The following is a 15,670-nucleotide window of genomic DNA, read 5'->3' as shown; positions in this document are numbered from 1 at the left end:
TGTGTTGCCCAGGCTAGCATGCAGTGGCTATTCATAGGCACAATCATAGTCCACTACAAATTATATCATTTTTAAAGTACGTCTTATAACTTTTGTTTATATTTTACATTATTTATTTATTTATTTAAAATAAATATGGGGTCTTACTATGTTGCCCAGGCTGGTCTTGAATTCCTGGGCTCAAACAACCCTCCTGTCTCAGCCTTCTAAAGTGCTAGGATCACAGGCATGAGCCACCATGCCCAGCCAGTTTTATAAATGTATTTTAGTGTTTTTTTTTAGCTACTTAAATTTTTGTGGCTACTGTAAGTGGGATGGATTCTTTTTATATTGTATTTTTAAATTGGTTATGATAATACATGAGAAAGCTCTTTTCGTATGTTTTTATTATTATTATTATTGTTATTCTTATTTTTGAGGCAGGATCTCACTCTGTTGCCCAGGCTGTAGTGCAGTGGTGTGATCATGGCTCACTTCAGCCCCAACATCCTAGCCTCAAGCAATCTTCCCACCTCAGCCTCCAGAGTACCTGGGACTACAGGTGCATCCCACCATGCTTGGCTAATTTCTTTATTGTTTATAGAGAAAGGGTTTCACCATGTTGCCCAGACTGGTATTGAACTCCTGGACTCAAGTGATCTGTCCACTTCGGCCTCCCAGAGTGTTGGAATTATAGGCATAAGCCACTGTGCCCCACTCCCTGTAGGTTAATTTTATAACTAGTTATCTTAATTCATCTTTTATTGCCTCTAAGAGTTTTTCAGTTGATGCTTTGGAGTTTTCATATTATTTGCAAACAAATGACAATCCTGACTTATTTACAGTACTTAATTTCTTATTTCTATTTTATATCTAATTGCATTGGCTATCATTTCTATTGTTACAATGTGATAGTGAACATTCTTGCCTGTACTTGACTTCAATAGGTATAATTACAATGTTATGTTTTAAAGGAAGTTGCTGGCTTTAGGATAACACATATATATTTAAATTATTCCAAATTCTAATTTTTACTGGGAATGATGCTGGACTTTACAAAATCCTTTTCAGCATCAACTGAGATCCTCGTAATGTTTTCCTCCTTTGACTTATTAATATAATCAAGCATATGAGAAAATTTTCTATTTTTGGACTATTGCCATACTATATAAATGAAATAATTTCTCTTACTTTTGGTATATCATTTGTAATGTAGTGCTGGGTTCCATTTGTTAGTAGTGACTTACATTATATCCAAAAGGAATTTAACCTGTAGATTTCCCTTGTGTGTACTTTTTATCAGATTGTATTTTAAAACCAGTCTTTCAGCTCATCCAAAACAGAGGGATTACTGGTGAAAATGCCTTGAGGGCAACCACCTGAAATGGCCTTAATGCAAAAAATAAATGAATAAATAAATAAGAAGAAGACAAAGAAAAGGAAAAAAGCTAACAACACTGTGGTTTGTCTACTTTTGTGGAAATTTACAACACTATACTTGCTATACCTTCTTTCTGATGTGAATCCACAAGCTATTGCAGCCATTAATTAAGGATATTGCTTTCTTTCCAATAAATACATGAGCTTTCTTTCAGAGGCAAACAGAGGCAGATGTTTCATGAAAGTTTCTGTTCTTCCCAACCTGCCTTTCCCACCTCCCTAAGAGATGAACCAGAACATTTAAAAACGGGAGAAGAATTCATTCACTTGTGTCTCCAGTCCAGGGAGCCTGGCCTGTTATTTACTTTCACCACTCATCCCTGCTGCTGCTCCTTAGTTTTTGTTGTTTCCCTCAACTGACTTTCCTCATCTTTGCTGCATTCATCAAAGCCCAGGGTAAATTCCCCTCTTTCATAAACTGAGGAATCTAGCCCATTTTACATAGCGGACTTTCTCTTATCTGCTACCTACTCAAAGTTCGGCTGCACATTTTAGCTATTATTATTCTCAAATTGTTTCAAGAGTGCTAGTTTTCTTTCTTAGGTTCCAGGTTAGCTCCTTGGGAGCAGGGACTTATCTTAAAAGCCTGCTGTGCATTTTCCGTTGTGTTTAGCCCTGTGAGTAATCACATTCAATGCATACTTGCAAGGCATATTTGACTGAAGATATCTATCATAGTTATTCATTTAGTAAATGATATAATGAAAATTCAAGTGCTCGCCAAAGATAAATCATTACTATTAATTCCCTCATTTATCATACATGTATGGCAGCCTCAGGGGCTAGGGAACGTAGGATTGCTGCTTTGACTTTCTTGGGGAAGCCAAATAAGCCTCAGATCCCTCCACTTTGGAGCCAGGCATGAAATTCAGATTTACCTAGGGCTCAACATTAACGGTCTCAGACTAAATTTATCTTCCGGTACCCTTTCCAGAGTGGACCAGTTTACCTTATACCTCTGAGAATAAACCAAAACTTTCAAAACTCAAATCACAGGATATTATTTGTTCATGAATTCAGCAAGACTCTTTTGTTTAACTATTGAAACTCAAATATTTCGGCTTGCAGCAAGGAGGGGTATAGCTGTCTGGATATACCTTGGCCAAGTTTTAGTGTATACAGAAAAGCTGGAAGTTATCGACTCTGTTAAACCTTTTCCTTAAAATTTTCAAACTTCGGGATTATTTTAGTCTCACAGAAAAAATAACAAGGCAAGTATTTACAAACTTTTTTCAAAAATATGAGAATTTGAGTTTTCCCTAGGGCATTTGGCGTTGTGCTGTCACCACACCTTTGAAGATCGCTTTACAACCGTGGGAAAACTCACCGGGTTTTTTTCGTTGACCCCGCCATTTCTAAGTTGCTGTATTGCTGTAGGGAGCTGGCAAAGCCACGCTCTTCCTCTCCCCCATTCTCCTCATCCTTTCAAAGTCCAAAGCGCCCGGTGAGAATATAGAAACAAGGCTGCGAGGCAGAGAAGGATAAGGGAGGAGCCAGCACTTATGCATTTTTCACTCTCCTCCTCACTCCCTAGGGTCATGAAGTTCTGTTTCTGAAGTTAGAAGTGTGGGGGCCGTCGGCTGCATTTTCAACTTGGCCTAAAAGTTGGAGTTCACACTGCAGGCGCTAGGAACTTTGCCGCTCGGTCACCAACCTGAGCCTTCGGCTAGTCCGAAGAACGCGAAAAGCCAGGCCCAAGGCACCGGTTGTCATGGCAACTGGGGCGCTGGTCTCCCCGGCTACCTCGTCCCTAGGGAGGAGGCGGAGCTGGGGGCCAGGCGAGCCAATGAGGTCGAGGGGAGCTCGGGGTCGGACATCTGCGGTCCTCCCAGAGCCGGGGAATGGTTGAGTGACACGACCGGGGGGGCGGAGCCGGCGCGGCTGCCCGAGGTGGAGCCCCAGTAGTGCGAGTAGCTCCGGCGGCCGCACTGAGGCGAGGGTGACACACCATGCTCCCGGTCCCTAGAGACCGTCGTGCTGGCGAGCTGCGCTCCGTAGCTCCCCGGTCCGCCTCGGCAGCGGTCAGAGTCGCCTACAGGAGTTGAGCCGCCCGCGCCGGAAGGTTCTGGGGAAGCTCTTGGAGGGGCGTCGAGCACAGTAGGGCGGCGGGGGTGCGTTGAGCGCTCGGGGGTCCGGCATTCGGCTGGGATCGCCGCCGGAGGGGCGTTTCCGAGGCGAGGAGGAGGAGGAGATGCTGCTCCTCTTCTCCCCCTCCCCAGGCTCCTTCTCCAGCTCCTTCAGCCCACGCCCGCAGCCGCTTGTGGGAGAAGAGGTGGTGGCTCTCGGCGCCCGCGGCGGCTGCCGGCGGCCCGCCCCGACGCCGCGTCCCCGCAGCCCTAGCCCGGCGCTCCAGTAGCAGGACCTGGTCTCGGCACCAGCCGGTAAGGAAGAGAGCCGCCCTGGGCTCTGCGTGGCATGTGCAGAAGTGCAAAACAAAGTACATTGCGCTAGCTCTCTTCCTCCTGTCTTTGCTTTTGCTCCAGTCCCTAAACCCAACTCCTCTGTTGCCCTGGTAGAAGGAACTTTTCTTTGGTTGTGGTGGTAGGGTGTTTTTGTACGTTAGAGTTGGGGGTGGGGTGACTGGAGTGGGGAAGAATGAGATGAAACTCCATTGCGGAGTAGGTAGATCCATCTCCTCAGAGAAAGAAAGCCGGATCTCGGGAACGAAACCCACAGGGGGAGTACGAGATTGTGGGGTAATAGGGAGTGACATTGCCCCGTCGTGCTTGCACAGCTCCGCTCTGTGCGTGCTTAAGGGAAGGGCTCCCGGAGTCTGTTTCTGATTTCTGCAAATGATTGTGGAGATGGTGTGGTTAGAGGCCGCCCAGAAGAATGTGTATGTGTAAGGGCTCGAGAAGGGGGTGGGATGGCGGGGAAGCGGAGGAAGAGGGGGCAGAGAGAGACAGACAGACACTGTCTAATGCAAGCTCTTTTATTGCTTTTCTTCTGCTTGCTAAAATTAACACTTACCCTCCGGCCCCCTAGCCCCACCGCTTTGCTCATTACGTGATACTGTAAGAGCAGACAACTGGGAAGCTAAAGTTAAACCAAAGTCAAGAAAATTCTTAAAAAGTTTAATTTCCTTGTGTTGTGAATATAATGGAGAGAGGAAGATGGGGAGAAATATCACTAAGAGATTTACAGCCATACAGTTTTCATTGGCCGACACGTATATGATCGACACCACCGCACACTTCCAACTAATCTGTTCGACAGCCTTGTGTCATTTTCATTTAATTGCATCTTTGAAACAACAAACGCGGTGACTTCATAGGGAGCTGCCTGGAGCTGAGCTCCCTCTCAGAAAATGGGGCAATCGGGTTTGTTTTCAAGGCAGGACCTGAACAAAATGTAGGGCACCTGATCTGTGGGATGAAGGGCGCTGGTAACTAATTATAAATTTTAAGATTTTAAAATTTATATCTAGAAAGTTTACTAAAGGATGGGGGAAAAAAGTAAAAGTGGATGTATTACGAAACAAGCTTTGATATTTTCCCAAATTCTTGATGACTGTGTTGGCAGCGTCCAGGTGAAAACTTGCTTCATGCTCATTGGCTGCTTGTAGTGGTGCCAAGATACAAATTATTTCTCGTTTTAATATCACTAGGAGCATTTTTTAGTAAATTCATACATACATTGATTTAGTAAATTTATACAGAGGCTCATTGACTGACGTCCAATCTTGTTTATTATACTTTGTTCATAACATTGTGTTCTACTTGATGTTCTTAGAGGCTTTGTGGGAGTATGTGTGGGGAGAGGATAGGATGGAAATTAGAACTAAAAATAGAAAAATATTTGAGGTTAGTTGTTAAGAAAAGGTCTGATTTCATAGTGTTTTTCACTTTTACAATTAGAAGTGTATAGCTTGCTTTACCATTCATTATGTAGGTTTATCTTTGAATTTACATTTGTCTCACCATTTTTACTTGCATGTTAAGCCTACTTATATTTTCAAGGGTGATTACCAGCATCCAAAAATATAAATGGTTTTTCATGTCACAAGTTACATACACGCACACCATTAAAACCAGTGTCAATTTAAAAGTCAGATTTTAATACTATGATGGGGTCACGTTATAAAACTTACATTATCTTTTTGTTGTTGTTTTTGAGGGCTGTCTCCTAAATACAGTATGTGAATGTGGGAATTAGCTAATCATTTGTTTTGGAGTAGAAGATGGTAGGTGATCATCTTTAAATGAATGAAATTTATGTATTCTTTGTTGTTGAGAAAAACAGATGTTGATTTGTTCTGTCTTTAATATGTTAAGGGTTGGATGGAGAAGTGTTGTAGCTTCTCCCATGTCAATTGAGTGTATGTTTTTCCAGCTCATCTTAGTGCCCAGCCCCAAATGTACTGGAGAGAAGGACTATAAGGGATAAACTATGACTTCTTTCTTTTTCCTCTTCACCCTCTTCTTTTGACAGAGGGTGTAATTTTTAAATAAACCCCAAAACATTTTATGTATAATTAAATTATAATTAACACCACTTGAAATGGAAAAGAAACACAACCATACTCCAAGCCAGTGCATTTAGTAGTTACTACTGTCAACATATACTTGTTTTGGAATATGCTTTGGGAGAACTGTGTGGTTCAAAGTGTTCTCCCATTGGCCTCTGATGCAACCAAGTATGACTCATTTGAGTTAATATCACTTTACAAGGTAGGGGCCTGAGAAAGGAGAATAGATAATGGGTCTCAGGATAGAAGAATCAGTGCTGATGGGAATGATGAGAATTTTTTGGTCTGGACTTCCTTTTTTTTTTTTTATCCCTGAAAAACTCTCTTTTAATTTGAAAATTAATATGGGTCAAACAACTCAGGAACTAAACTTTTTAGAGATAGCTTTTAAGATAGGGTCTCTCTCTGTTGCTCAGTTTGGAATCATGGCTCACTGCTGCCTCAGCTTCCCAGGCTCAAGCAATCCTCCCAACTCAGCCCCCAAAGTAGCTGGTACCACAGGTGTACAACACCACACCCAGCTAATTTTATTTTATTTCTTTTAAATAGAGACAAGGTCTTGCTGTGTTGACCAAGGCTAAAAGATAGCTTTTAATGAGTACATTAATGTAGGACTTTTGATGGTTTAAGTTAAAGTTGAAAGTTTCTTTTTGTTTGTTTGTTTGAGATGGAGTATGGTTCTGTTGCCCAGGGTGGAGTGCAGTGGCGCAATCTCGGCTCACTGCAAGCTCCGCCTCCCAGGTTCACGCCATTCTCCTGCCTCAGCCTCCCGAGTAGCTGGGACTACAGGCGTCCGCCACCACGCCCGGCTAATTTTTTGTATTTTTAGTAGAGACGGGGTTTCACCGTGTTAGCCAGGATGGTCTCAATCTCCTGACCTCGTGATCCGCCCACCTCAGCCTCCCAAAGTGCTGGGATTACAGGTGTGAGCCACCACGCCCGACCAAAAGTTTCATACTAGCTGTAAACGTCCCATCAAAACTCCGTCTGTAAACTGCTTTGGGAGATGGAATTCTAATAATCCTTGGAGTTTGGGGAAGAAAATGAAAACACCTTTAAGACCATTATTCTTGTTTAGTGTCAGGCACTGTGACTAAGCACCCTGCTCTATCCTGCCCAACCCTGTTCCCAAGAATGCGTGCCTGTCACTAGTAGTAAGGCAGGAGGTGGGCCATTGGTTAATTTCTCAGGATCAAAAGATAGCAATTCCTACATAATCTTGTATAGAGTTAAACCGTAAACTTAACATGTTTTTTTCCAGAGTTTGCTATCAGATGCATAGGAAATACAGGAATAGAGTCTGGTTTAAGTGCTTGTTTAGATGTGTTTGCCTTATCCTGTGCTCTGCCATTGAGTCCTGCTTTTTTAATTTTTGTTTTGTTTTGATTTGTTTTCACACTGGAAAAGTATGAAAATTCTCTGAAACAAGCTGTCTCAAAGAAAATCCTTCTGCCATAGTATAAAGAGTGTGGAGGACTCTGCTGTCTGACAAATATGTGTCCAAATCCTAGAGACTATTAAAGTTTATTTTTAGTAATTTAATAATATATACCCCTCAAGGCTTTTTTATTTTGGGGGGTGTGTGTGTGTTTTGAGATGGAATCTCACTCTGCTGCGCAGGCTGGAGTGCAGTGGCGCAATCTCAGCTCACTGCAACCTCTGCCCCCCATCCTGGGTTCAAGCAATTCTCCTGCCTCAGCCTCCCTAGTAAGCTGGGATTACAGGCATGCGCTACCACGCCCGGCTAATTTCTGTATTTTTAGTAGAGACGGGGTTTTGCCATGTTGGCCAGGCTGGTCTTGAACTCCTGACCTCAAGTGATCCGCCCACCTCAGCCTCCCAAAGTACAAGGATTACAGGCGTGAGCCACTGTGCCTGGTCCCTCTCAAGGTATTTTGAGGGTGAAATTAATATATGCAAACGTGGTTTAAGTGCAAGCTGACACTCAATATTTAATTTGCTTCCTTCCTTGCAAATTTTCTTTAAAAAATTAAAATTAAATAATCACAAACACCTATGACTACTCAAATCATTCTTGAATGTGTAACTTGAATCTGGCTGGGCAAAAGGCACTCTTTACCTACTAGCCAATAAATATCTTTGGTTGCATACTTCATCTGTGCTTAATAAACAGTTTCTTTCTTTTTCTTTTTTCTTTTTTTTCTAGTTTAGTACTATTCAAGTCTGCCCATACCTTAGAATCACCTGGATAGCTTTTTTAAGTTTGTTAAATTTTTTTTAAGAGACAGGATCTCACTCTGTCACCCAGGCTGGAATACAGTGGTGTGATCATACCTCACTGCAACCTTAAATTGCTGGGCTCAAGTGATCCCTCTGCCTCAGCATCCTGAATAACTGATACTACAGGCATGTGCTACTCAGCCAATTTTTTATTTTTTGTAGAGATAATGGTCTTCATATGTTGCCCAGCCTTGTCTCAAACTCCCTGGCCTCAAGCAGTTCTCCCTCCTTGGCCTCCCAAAGCACGGGGATTACAGGTGTGAGTCACTGCCCCAGGTCTGGATAGCTTTTAATAATTTCCATGCCCCGGCCTCAACTCATACTAATTAAACCAGAATCTTTGCGGATGAGACCCTGGCATCCGTATTTTTAGAAACTCCTTAAGAAACTATAGTCAACTTTGGAACCAATGTTCTAGACTCTACTAGAATTTAGTGTAGAAAATTTGGTTCCCACAAATGCAGCAACATTTTTTGTGTTGAACTGTATTTTATGTTTATGTATTTCTTTTACATAAATCTTAAGAATTTAAAACACAAAAATGTCTCAGAAGCATCTATATATATGCCTATCTACAGGACTTTTTACTATTTGGATGAGAATTTAAGGTATAAATATTTCCCTAGAGCTATACTGTCAAATGTAGTTTCCCTGGCCATATATGTTATGTAAATTTATATTTTAATTAAATGAGATAAAATTTAAAATTCTGCTGATTACAACTAGCCATATTTTAAGTGCTCAGGAGCCACTTGCAGCTAGTAGCTACTGTAGCAGACAGCTCAGATATAGAACATTTCCTCATCACAAAAAGTCCTGTACTGCTTAGAGGTTTTGAAATTTGTATATGTTTCTTATCATCTGAAATGGCATATGTATAATTCCTATGTTATTTCCTTCAGATTTATAATTTTAAAATACATTGTGTTTTTTTTAAAGTTACTTTTTTTTTTAAATCAGAAGAAATACCACATTTTTTATACATTTCCTCTTTCCTCAGTCTTTTGTACTTAGTTAAAGGTTTTTCTTTTCAAAGTTAACCAAGAAGAGGAAATTTAGTGTCCTTGTTTTTATTGCTTATATCAGTATGCTGTAAACCTAACTAATGGCTTAATTGCGCTTGTGTACTGCAAAAGTTTCAGGTCTGGAAATGTGATGTCCCAAAACACTGAAAATAGTCTCATTTCAACACAAATGTTAGGATTTGATTGAAAGTTTTCCTTTTTGATAAGGATCTTTTTTCTTTTGCATACAGAAATTCTGAATTATCAAATCATGTGATTGAGTTTTCAACAGAAAACTGTTTTATTAGTTTTAACATGAGCATAAAGGTGTGAGAGAAAATTTTTTCCTACAGGGGAAGACATCTCCTTGAAAATAATGAGATTCCTAAAGAATTCCCAATGTTTGGAAGCTAAGACTGTGTCATCAAACTTAATGGTATTTGACACTTAGGTAACTACTGATGCACAGCTTAGAAGAAACTGCTGTATGGTTCATCCTATACCTCCTCCTTACATACCTAAAAAAGATGTTTCCTAATCAAAGTTTTATTGGTTTAGTATGCTCTGAGTAGAATAGGAACAATAATTAATTTAAATTAAAAATATTCCTTCTTGGTGGATGATATTTTATTTTATTTTATTTTTATATAACCACATGTTTTTTTACCTACTCTGATCAGATAGATTTGTATACAGAACATTGGGAGTTATATTGTTGAAAGAATGCTTGATGGAATGTTTTGTGTACGATATCATTTTCATGTTTTAATGCTTCCCCACTTAGTTGTAATAGAGTCTGTGGAACAAAAGTGAAACATTCTTGTTGAACTTAAATTAAGGTTAGGATGATTATGTAACCTGAGATTGTGTTAAAGATATTCAAAGTTGTGTTCTGTTTTGTTTTTTGAAGAAAGGTATAGCCTGGGAATTTTTAAAAATTATTTTAGCACTATTTACGTATTTTTGCTTCTTCTAAAAAAGTGTAATTTTAAAAATAAACATTTAAATTATTTATGGGATGATTATTTTAGGTCTTAATGTAGTTAAATATTTCTTCTGGAACATGTAATTCAGTTTTTGAAGCAAAAATAATTAGTATTTTAGAACAGGAATTTCAGTTTTTAATGATAACTTCCCTTGTCAGTGTCTTTTATATTTCTGTCTTTAGCTGAGATGTAATTTCATGAAATCATTTGAACACAATATTGATTAAATTCGTTCTTTACACAATCTGTTCTAATTTTATTTTGATGCTGGTTTCTCTGCCTGGTTCAAGGAATGAGCTTAAAGCAATGTGTAACATATGTCAATTTTCTAGTACTGTAGGAAAATTTACCAAGACTGAAATGTATTTTTGTAGCTGTACTTCATGAAAGCTGTGACAGGTGTTTAAAAACAAACAAAAACCTAAAAATTAAATAAAAAATCACTACAATAACATAATAGAAACTTTAGTTCCAGAAGGTTTGGTTATCAAATCTACACCAGATAAAATTATTGTAGCTATACTATTCACTTGAGTTCCATTGGAGCTTAAATTCTGGCACTGTCTTAAGGAGTACAGAAATGAAAAACAGGATATGTGTTATTACATAATACCCAGAGATACTGTAACTTCAGTTATAATTCAAGGTAACATATTCCTCTATGTTCATAGTTTGTGGCATATGATTCTTAGAGTTACAATGAAAAATTTAGAATATATTATTCTGTAATATTAAAACAATATTAATGGAAATTTCTCAATTTTTAAACAAAAGAAAATATTTGAATATGGTTGCATAATATATCACACTCATTGGTGTGAAGACCAAATTGAGCTCTGTTTTTAAGGTAAAATTTTATCTGAATTTTTTTCAGGTTTACGTTAGTACATCAAACTTTCTAACTTTAAAGGGGTTTTAAGATTGTATTGAGATACTAAGATTCAACTGAAAAAATGAGTACTACTGTTCTTCCACCTGCGGGGATGCTTAAGAATCACTGTCTATGAACCACAATGTTTGAGTATTTTTCTAGATGACTCTGTAATGATAAATCTGGGCTTATGCAACATTTGTATACCTAGTTCCCTTTTTAATTGTTCCTTATTCATTAATTCCTGTTCTTTGCCAGACACTACTGGGCACTGGTGGTGCAGTTTCCGAGACATTTCCAAGGCCTTTCCAAGACAGGCAACTTAGTGGAATAGTCTGAGGCCACATAGCTTTAATCATCTGAGTTCATGCTGAATAAATCAATGTATTGGCAGGATGTATTGCACAGAGTAGCTGTGAAGATTAGATTAAATAACATGTAAATGGCCTTGTAAAACTTTACGGACATGTGGGTACCTATCTGAATATATATACAGGTGATTTGTTTTTAGATGTTGCTGTGCATGGTGTTGACCACTTCTGTTTGATTTAGAGAAACAGTATAGTATGGTATTTAAAGCATAGACTGGGAGCCAGAATGCCTGGGTTTTGATCTGACTCTGTGGTTTAGAAGCTCTGTGACCTTGCCCAAGTTGCTTAACCTTGCTGTACTTTATTTTCCTCATCTTCAAAATGAGGATGATAACCAAGCCTACTTTATGGGATTGTTGTGAGAATCAAATGAGTTAATACATGTAAAGCACTTAGAATAGTGCTTAATACATACTATGTATTTAATAAATATTAGCTATTATCATTTTTAGTATACTTATATTTGATTTATAACAGTGTTTTTTAACATTGGGTACAGGTAATACATGAACTTAAATATGAGTTCTTGTTTCAAAATTTATAGGCCTACTTTGTTCCTTGGGCCACATGTTCCTTCCACTCATTGCTTGGGCTTGTTGATATATGTGATGTGTGCCTGATTTTTACACACTTACTAGAACTTGTGAAATGAATGTAATCTTTTTCAAACTACTATAATTATTTTTCTGGTTTTTTTTTTTTTTTTTTTTTTTTTGAGACAAGGTCTCTGTCACTCAGGCTGGAGTGTAGTGGCCCAATCACAGGTCACTGCAGCACCTCAACCTCCCATGCTCAGCTGATCCTCCTACTTCAGCCCCGCAAAGCACTGGGATTACAGGCACCTGCTGCCACACACATCCAGCTAATTTTATTTGTATTTGTTTGTAGAAATGGGGTCTCCTTATGTTGCCCAGGCTGGTCTCAAACTACTGGACTCAAGCAATCCTCCTGCCTCGGACTCTCAAGGTGTTGGGATTACAGGATGAGCTGCAATGCCCGGCCTCAAACTACTCATGTTGAGAACACTGTATTTCCTGTTTGGGAATCACTTTTAGGCCATATGGCATATTGTTTTAAACATCCTTTTTGGTGGCATATCTCTTCTTTGAGAGTAGGTTTGATTTAATTAAATAATATATTTTTTCATGTTTTAGAAAGGTGTATAAGAAGTATAATTTGCATTAAAATGAAAATGATAAGAAGTATAATTTGCATTAAAATGAAAAATGGAGTATAAAGTAAAATGAATATTTTTAAAAATCTAAACATAATTAGAAAAGAAGATTCCAAAAATATTTTTGATAACATTGTCTTTGAGGACAAATGTACTTTACCCTTCTGAAGTGTCTATTTAGAAAGGTGACACTCTCAGATATGTAAATTGTAGTTTGTTAAAATGTACATGTTCACTGTCTCACACAGAATTATTACTTAATATTTGTGAATCTTATGTTGTGATGCTTCTGAGGCTAAGTACTGTGTAATATAACCTAAAATTCTTCAGAAAGTGTTTGTGATCTCATTTCCGAGCTGATATTGTGCATGCTTTTAGCAGTTTTTCTGTTTAAAATTATTTGGTATTTCTCATAGAACTTTAAATATGCTCTAATGTATGTTATGAGTCCCCAAGATATGATATGTATGATTTTTCATGTATTAACTACAGAACTCATGACACATCTCTTAGCACCTCTTACACCCAGTTCCCTTTTTTAACTATATAAAATGAGTCATTACATATATATGTTTTACATGTCATTTGGTCTTCACAGCTATTCTCTGCAATATACCCTGCCAATAAATTGATTTATTCAGCATGAACTCAGATAATTAGCATCACTCAGATGATGCTAATAAAGTACCTTGACCTAGTGGATATTTAAGAAACTGGATTTACTCTTCAGGGAGACTAGTTCATGGCCATTAAGATCATTTGTACTTTTGTGCTTTGCATTGTTTGATATTTAATTATTTGTAATAATGTGATTAATTTATATAATTAAAAAATCAGTATTTGACCTACTATTGAAATACTAAATTGAGTTTATTGTTAACCTTTTAACAAGACAAAATTAATGTCTATTTATATTCATTCTTAAGTATTTAGCTTTTGTGAAAACTGAACTCGGGTAGTGTTATGACTTGTTTATTCATGTTCAGACCTAAATTAGGAAGCACAGTATAATAGAAAGAGCAAACATGTTGAATTTGGGTAGTCCTCGGTTTGAGTTTTAGCTCTTTTAGTAATTAGAATGACTTTGGATAAATTTAATCTATGTCTGATCTGTAAAATGGAAATAATAATATATATCTCAAAAGGTTTTGTGAGCTTTATTCCTGAATTATACACATATAAAATGATTGGGCATAGCCTACTGATTCTGTTTACAGGAATTCTTTACCTTTACTTCCCTCTTCAACTGTGTTACTGAGAGAAATAGTCGCCTAATAAATCTGATTAATAATGCTGAGATAAAAGCAGTTTATCTCTTTATCACTCAGATTTTAGCCTCTTTAGTTTACATTGGTCTAATTAGGCCACTGCTATTGCTTTGGTTATCAGATTGTTTTATATGTAAGATCTTTTTAGGCAGAGTAGCTACATATAAGCTAGACTAAAATGGTTGACATTTTAAAGGAAACAAAATAGGTAAATCTGCCATGTCCCCTTGAATATGTGAAAAATACAGAAATTAACAGAAAAAAATACCACAGCATTATTTGACCATTTAAAAAAATAGCAACAATTATAAATGTCTTATAAATACGTTTAATTTTTTTGAGTGTCCTTTGTCTCTTGTGTAAACTAATTATACTACTGTAACGTATTTGACCACTCTATGTTCAGAATTATTTTCCATAATTTGAGAAATACTGAAAAATAAAAGAAAGTGGTTCCTACCAAAAAACTTAAAATCTTGCTTAAAACACACAGAGAAAAGACAGGAAACCATTGTATATTGTAAAATAATGATTAACTGCAATGAAAGTTTTAAGAAAGTGTGGTCTGATTTAATCAGGATTCACTTGGGGAGTAGAGCGTGAGCTGAGTCTTGAAGACATTAAATGTCTGTAGATGAGAATGGTATGCCATGGAGCAAAACAAAATATATGAGTAAGTGAATTCATTAGGGAAGTGCTTACAAAGAAATGCTGAAGATGCCCTGTCAAAGTGAGAAAAGGATGAGGACAGAGAAGGGAGTGCCTAAGAAACTAGGAAAATGTTACGTAAAAGAAAGTGCCTTAGGAGAGTCGAGAGTAAAGGACCAATAGTTCCAGATGCCACAGGGAGCCTAAGAGAGAAGGCTAAAGAAAAGTAGAACTTTGTGATCAGTTGACTATTGCAAGGATAGAAAGAAAATTGAAATGGGGGATGATATTTGGTTTCAAAATAGTTGAGAGTTGGATGATCTGATCTATGAGGTTTCATAGGATCAGAACATTTTTCCTTTTTAAGATTAAAGGTGGTGAAAGAACAGATTGGTTATATGAGATTAACAGATTTAAAATGGCAGAAAGAGTGAGAATCATCTCCTTTTATGAGGATTGTCTGGATGGTAAAGAATGAGTCCTAAATAGAGGTATTCATTTTAGTCAGGGAGAAACAACTTTTTTCTATAAGATTTAAGAGAAGGCTACAAAGATAGATGTGGACCTGTTAATGAATAGAAATAAAAATGAGATTTTATAGATAATTTATACTTAATGATAGTATCTTCAGAAGGTGCTGTCATAGGAGGCAAGATTATCGCCAGGTATTATTTGGGTAGTGGTGAAAATAAAGAGAGATAGGTAAAGTTGGGAATCATGACTGTTGGGAAAGTAATGAGAGGCTGATAAAGGATTTATAGAGGCTTTGTGAGTTTGAAGTTGAATAATTTGAACAGTGATGGCCTCAGTCCACATTTGCAGAAAATGAAGAGTAAAGTGAAGAAATTATTGCAGTCTATAATAGTCAAGTAAAATATGGGGCTTGTAGTAATGAGGAAATCCCACTGAGGCTGGGAGGACTGGGTGAAATAGAAAGTGATTTTTTAGCACTTTCTAAATTTGCTCAATAAGCCAACTATTAATTGAATTAAAGATATTTATCATTTTCCTCTATCTGCCACTTTTTTAGAACAAGCTGACAAAGGATCTTGATGCTAAAACAAGTATGTGATGTTTGTTTAATTGAATATGCTGTGTGGATTAGTTATTGATTGATTCACTTAACCTGGGATTAGGGATTGTATTTAAAATAAGCCACCTACACTATACATTTAGAAAAACTGTTTAAATAAAAATCTCATTCTGTTTTTTAATATTCT

The 15,670-nt window shown here is 37.7% G+C and overlaps 1 protein-coding gene across 12 annotated transcripts in view; it reads left to right on the top strand.

Moving 5' to 3' along the window:
• The first annotated feature begins 3,319 nt into the window (after nt 1-3,319).
• The window catches only part of PTPN13 (protein tyrosine phosphatase non-receptor type 13), a 228,430-nt gene continuing 216,079 nt past the window's right edge, over nt 3,320-15,670 (top strand). For 10 of the 12 annotated variants that reach the window (XM_030919897.1, XM_030919901.1, XM_030919873.1 and 7 more), the window contains exon 1: nt 3,328-3,800. The gene's annotated coding sequence lies outside the window, so the exon portion shown is untranslated. Of the gene's footprint in view, nt 3,801-15,670 lie in introns of all 12 variants that reach the window. The other 2 variants (XM_030919866.1, XM_030919924.1) reach the window with 2 other exon arrangements.

This window comes from Rhinopithecus roxellana, chromosome 2, assembly GCF_007565055.1.
Source record: "Rhinopithecus roxellana isolate Shanxi Qingling chromosome 2, ASM756505v1, whole genome shotgun sequence".
NCBI classification, from domain to species: domain Eukaryota; kingdom Metazoa; phylum Chordata; class Mammalia; order Primates; family Cercopithecidae; genus Rhinopithecus; species Rhinopithecus roxellana.
The sequence above is the reverse complement of the archived record's forward strand: the minus strand, read 5'-3'. Positions and strand labels throughout refer to the sequence as shown.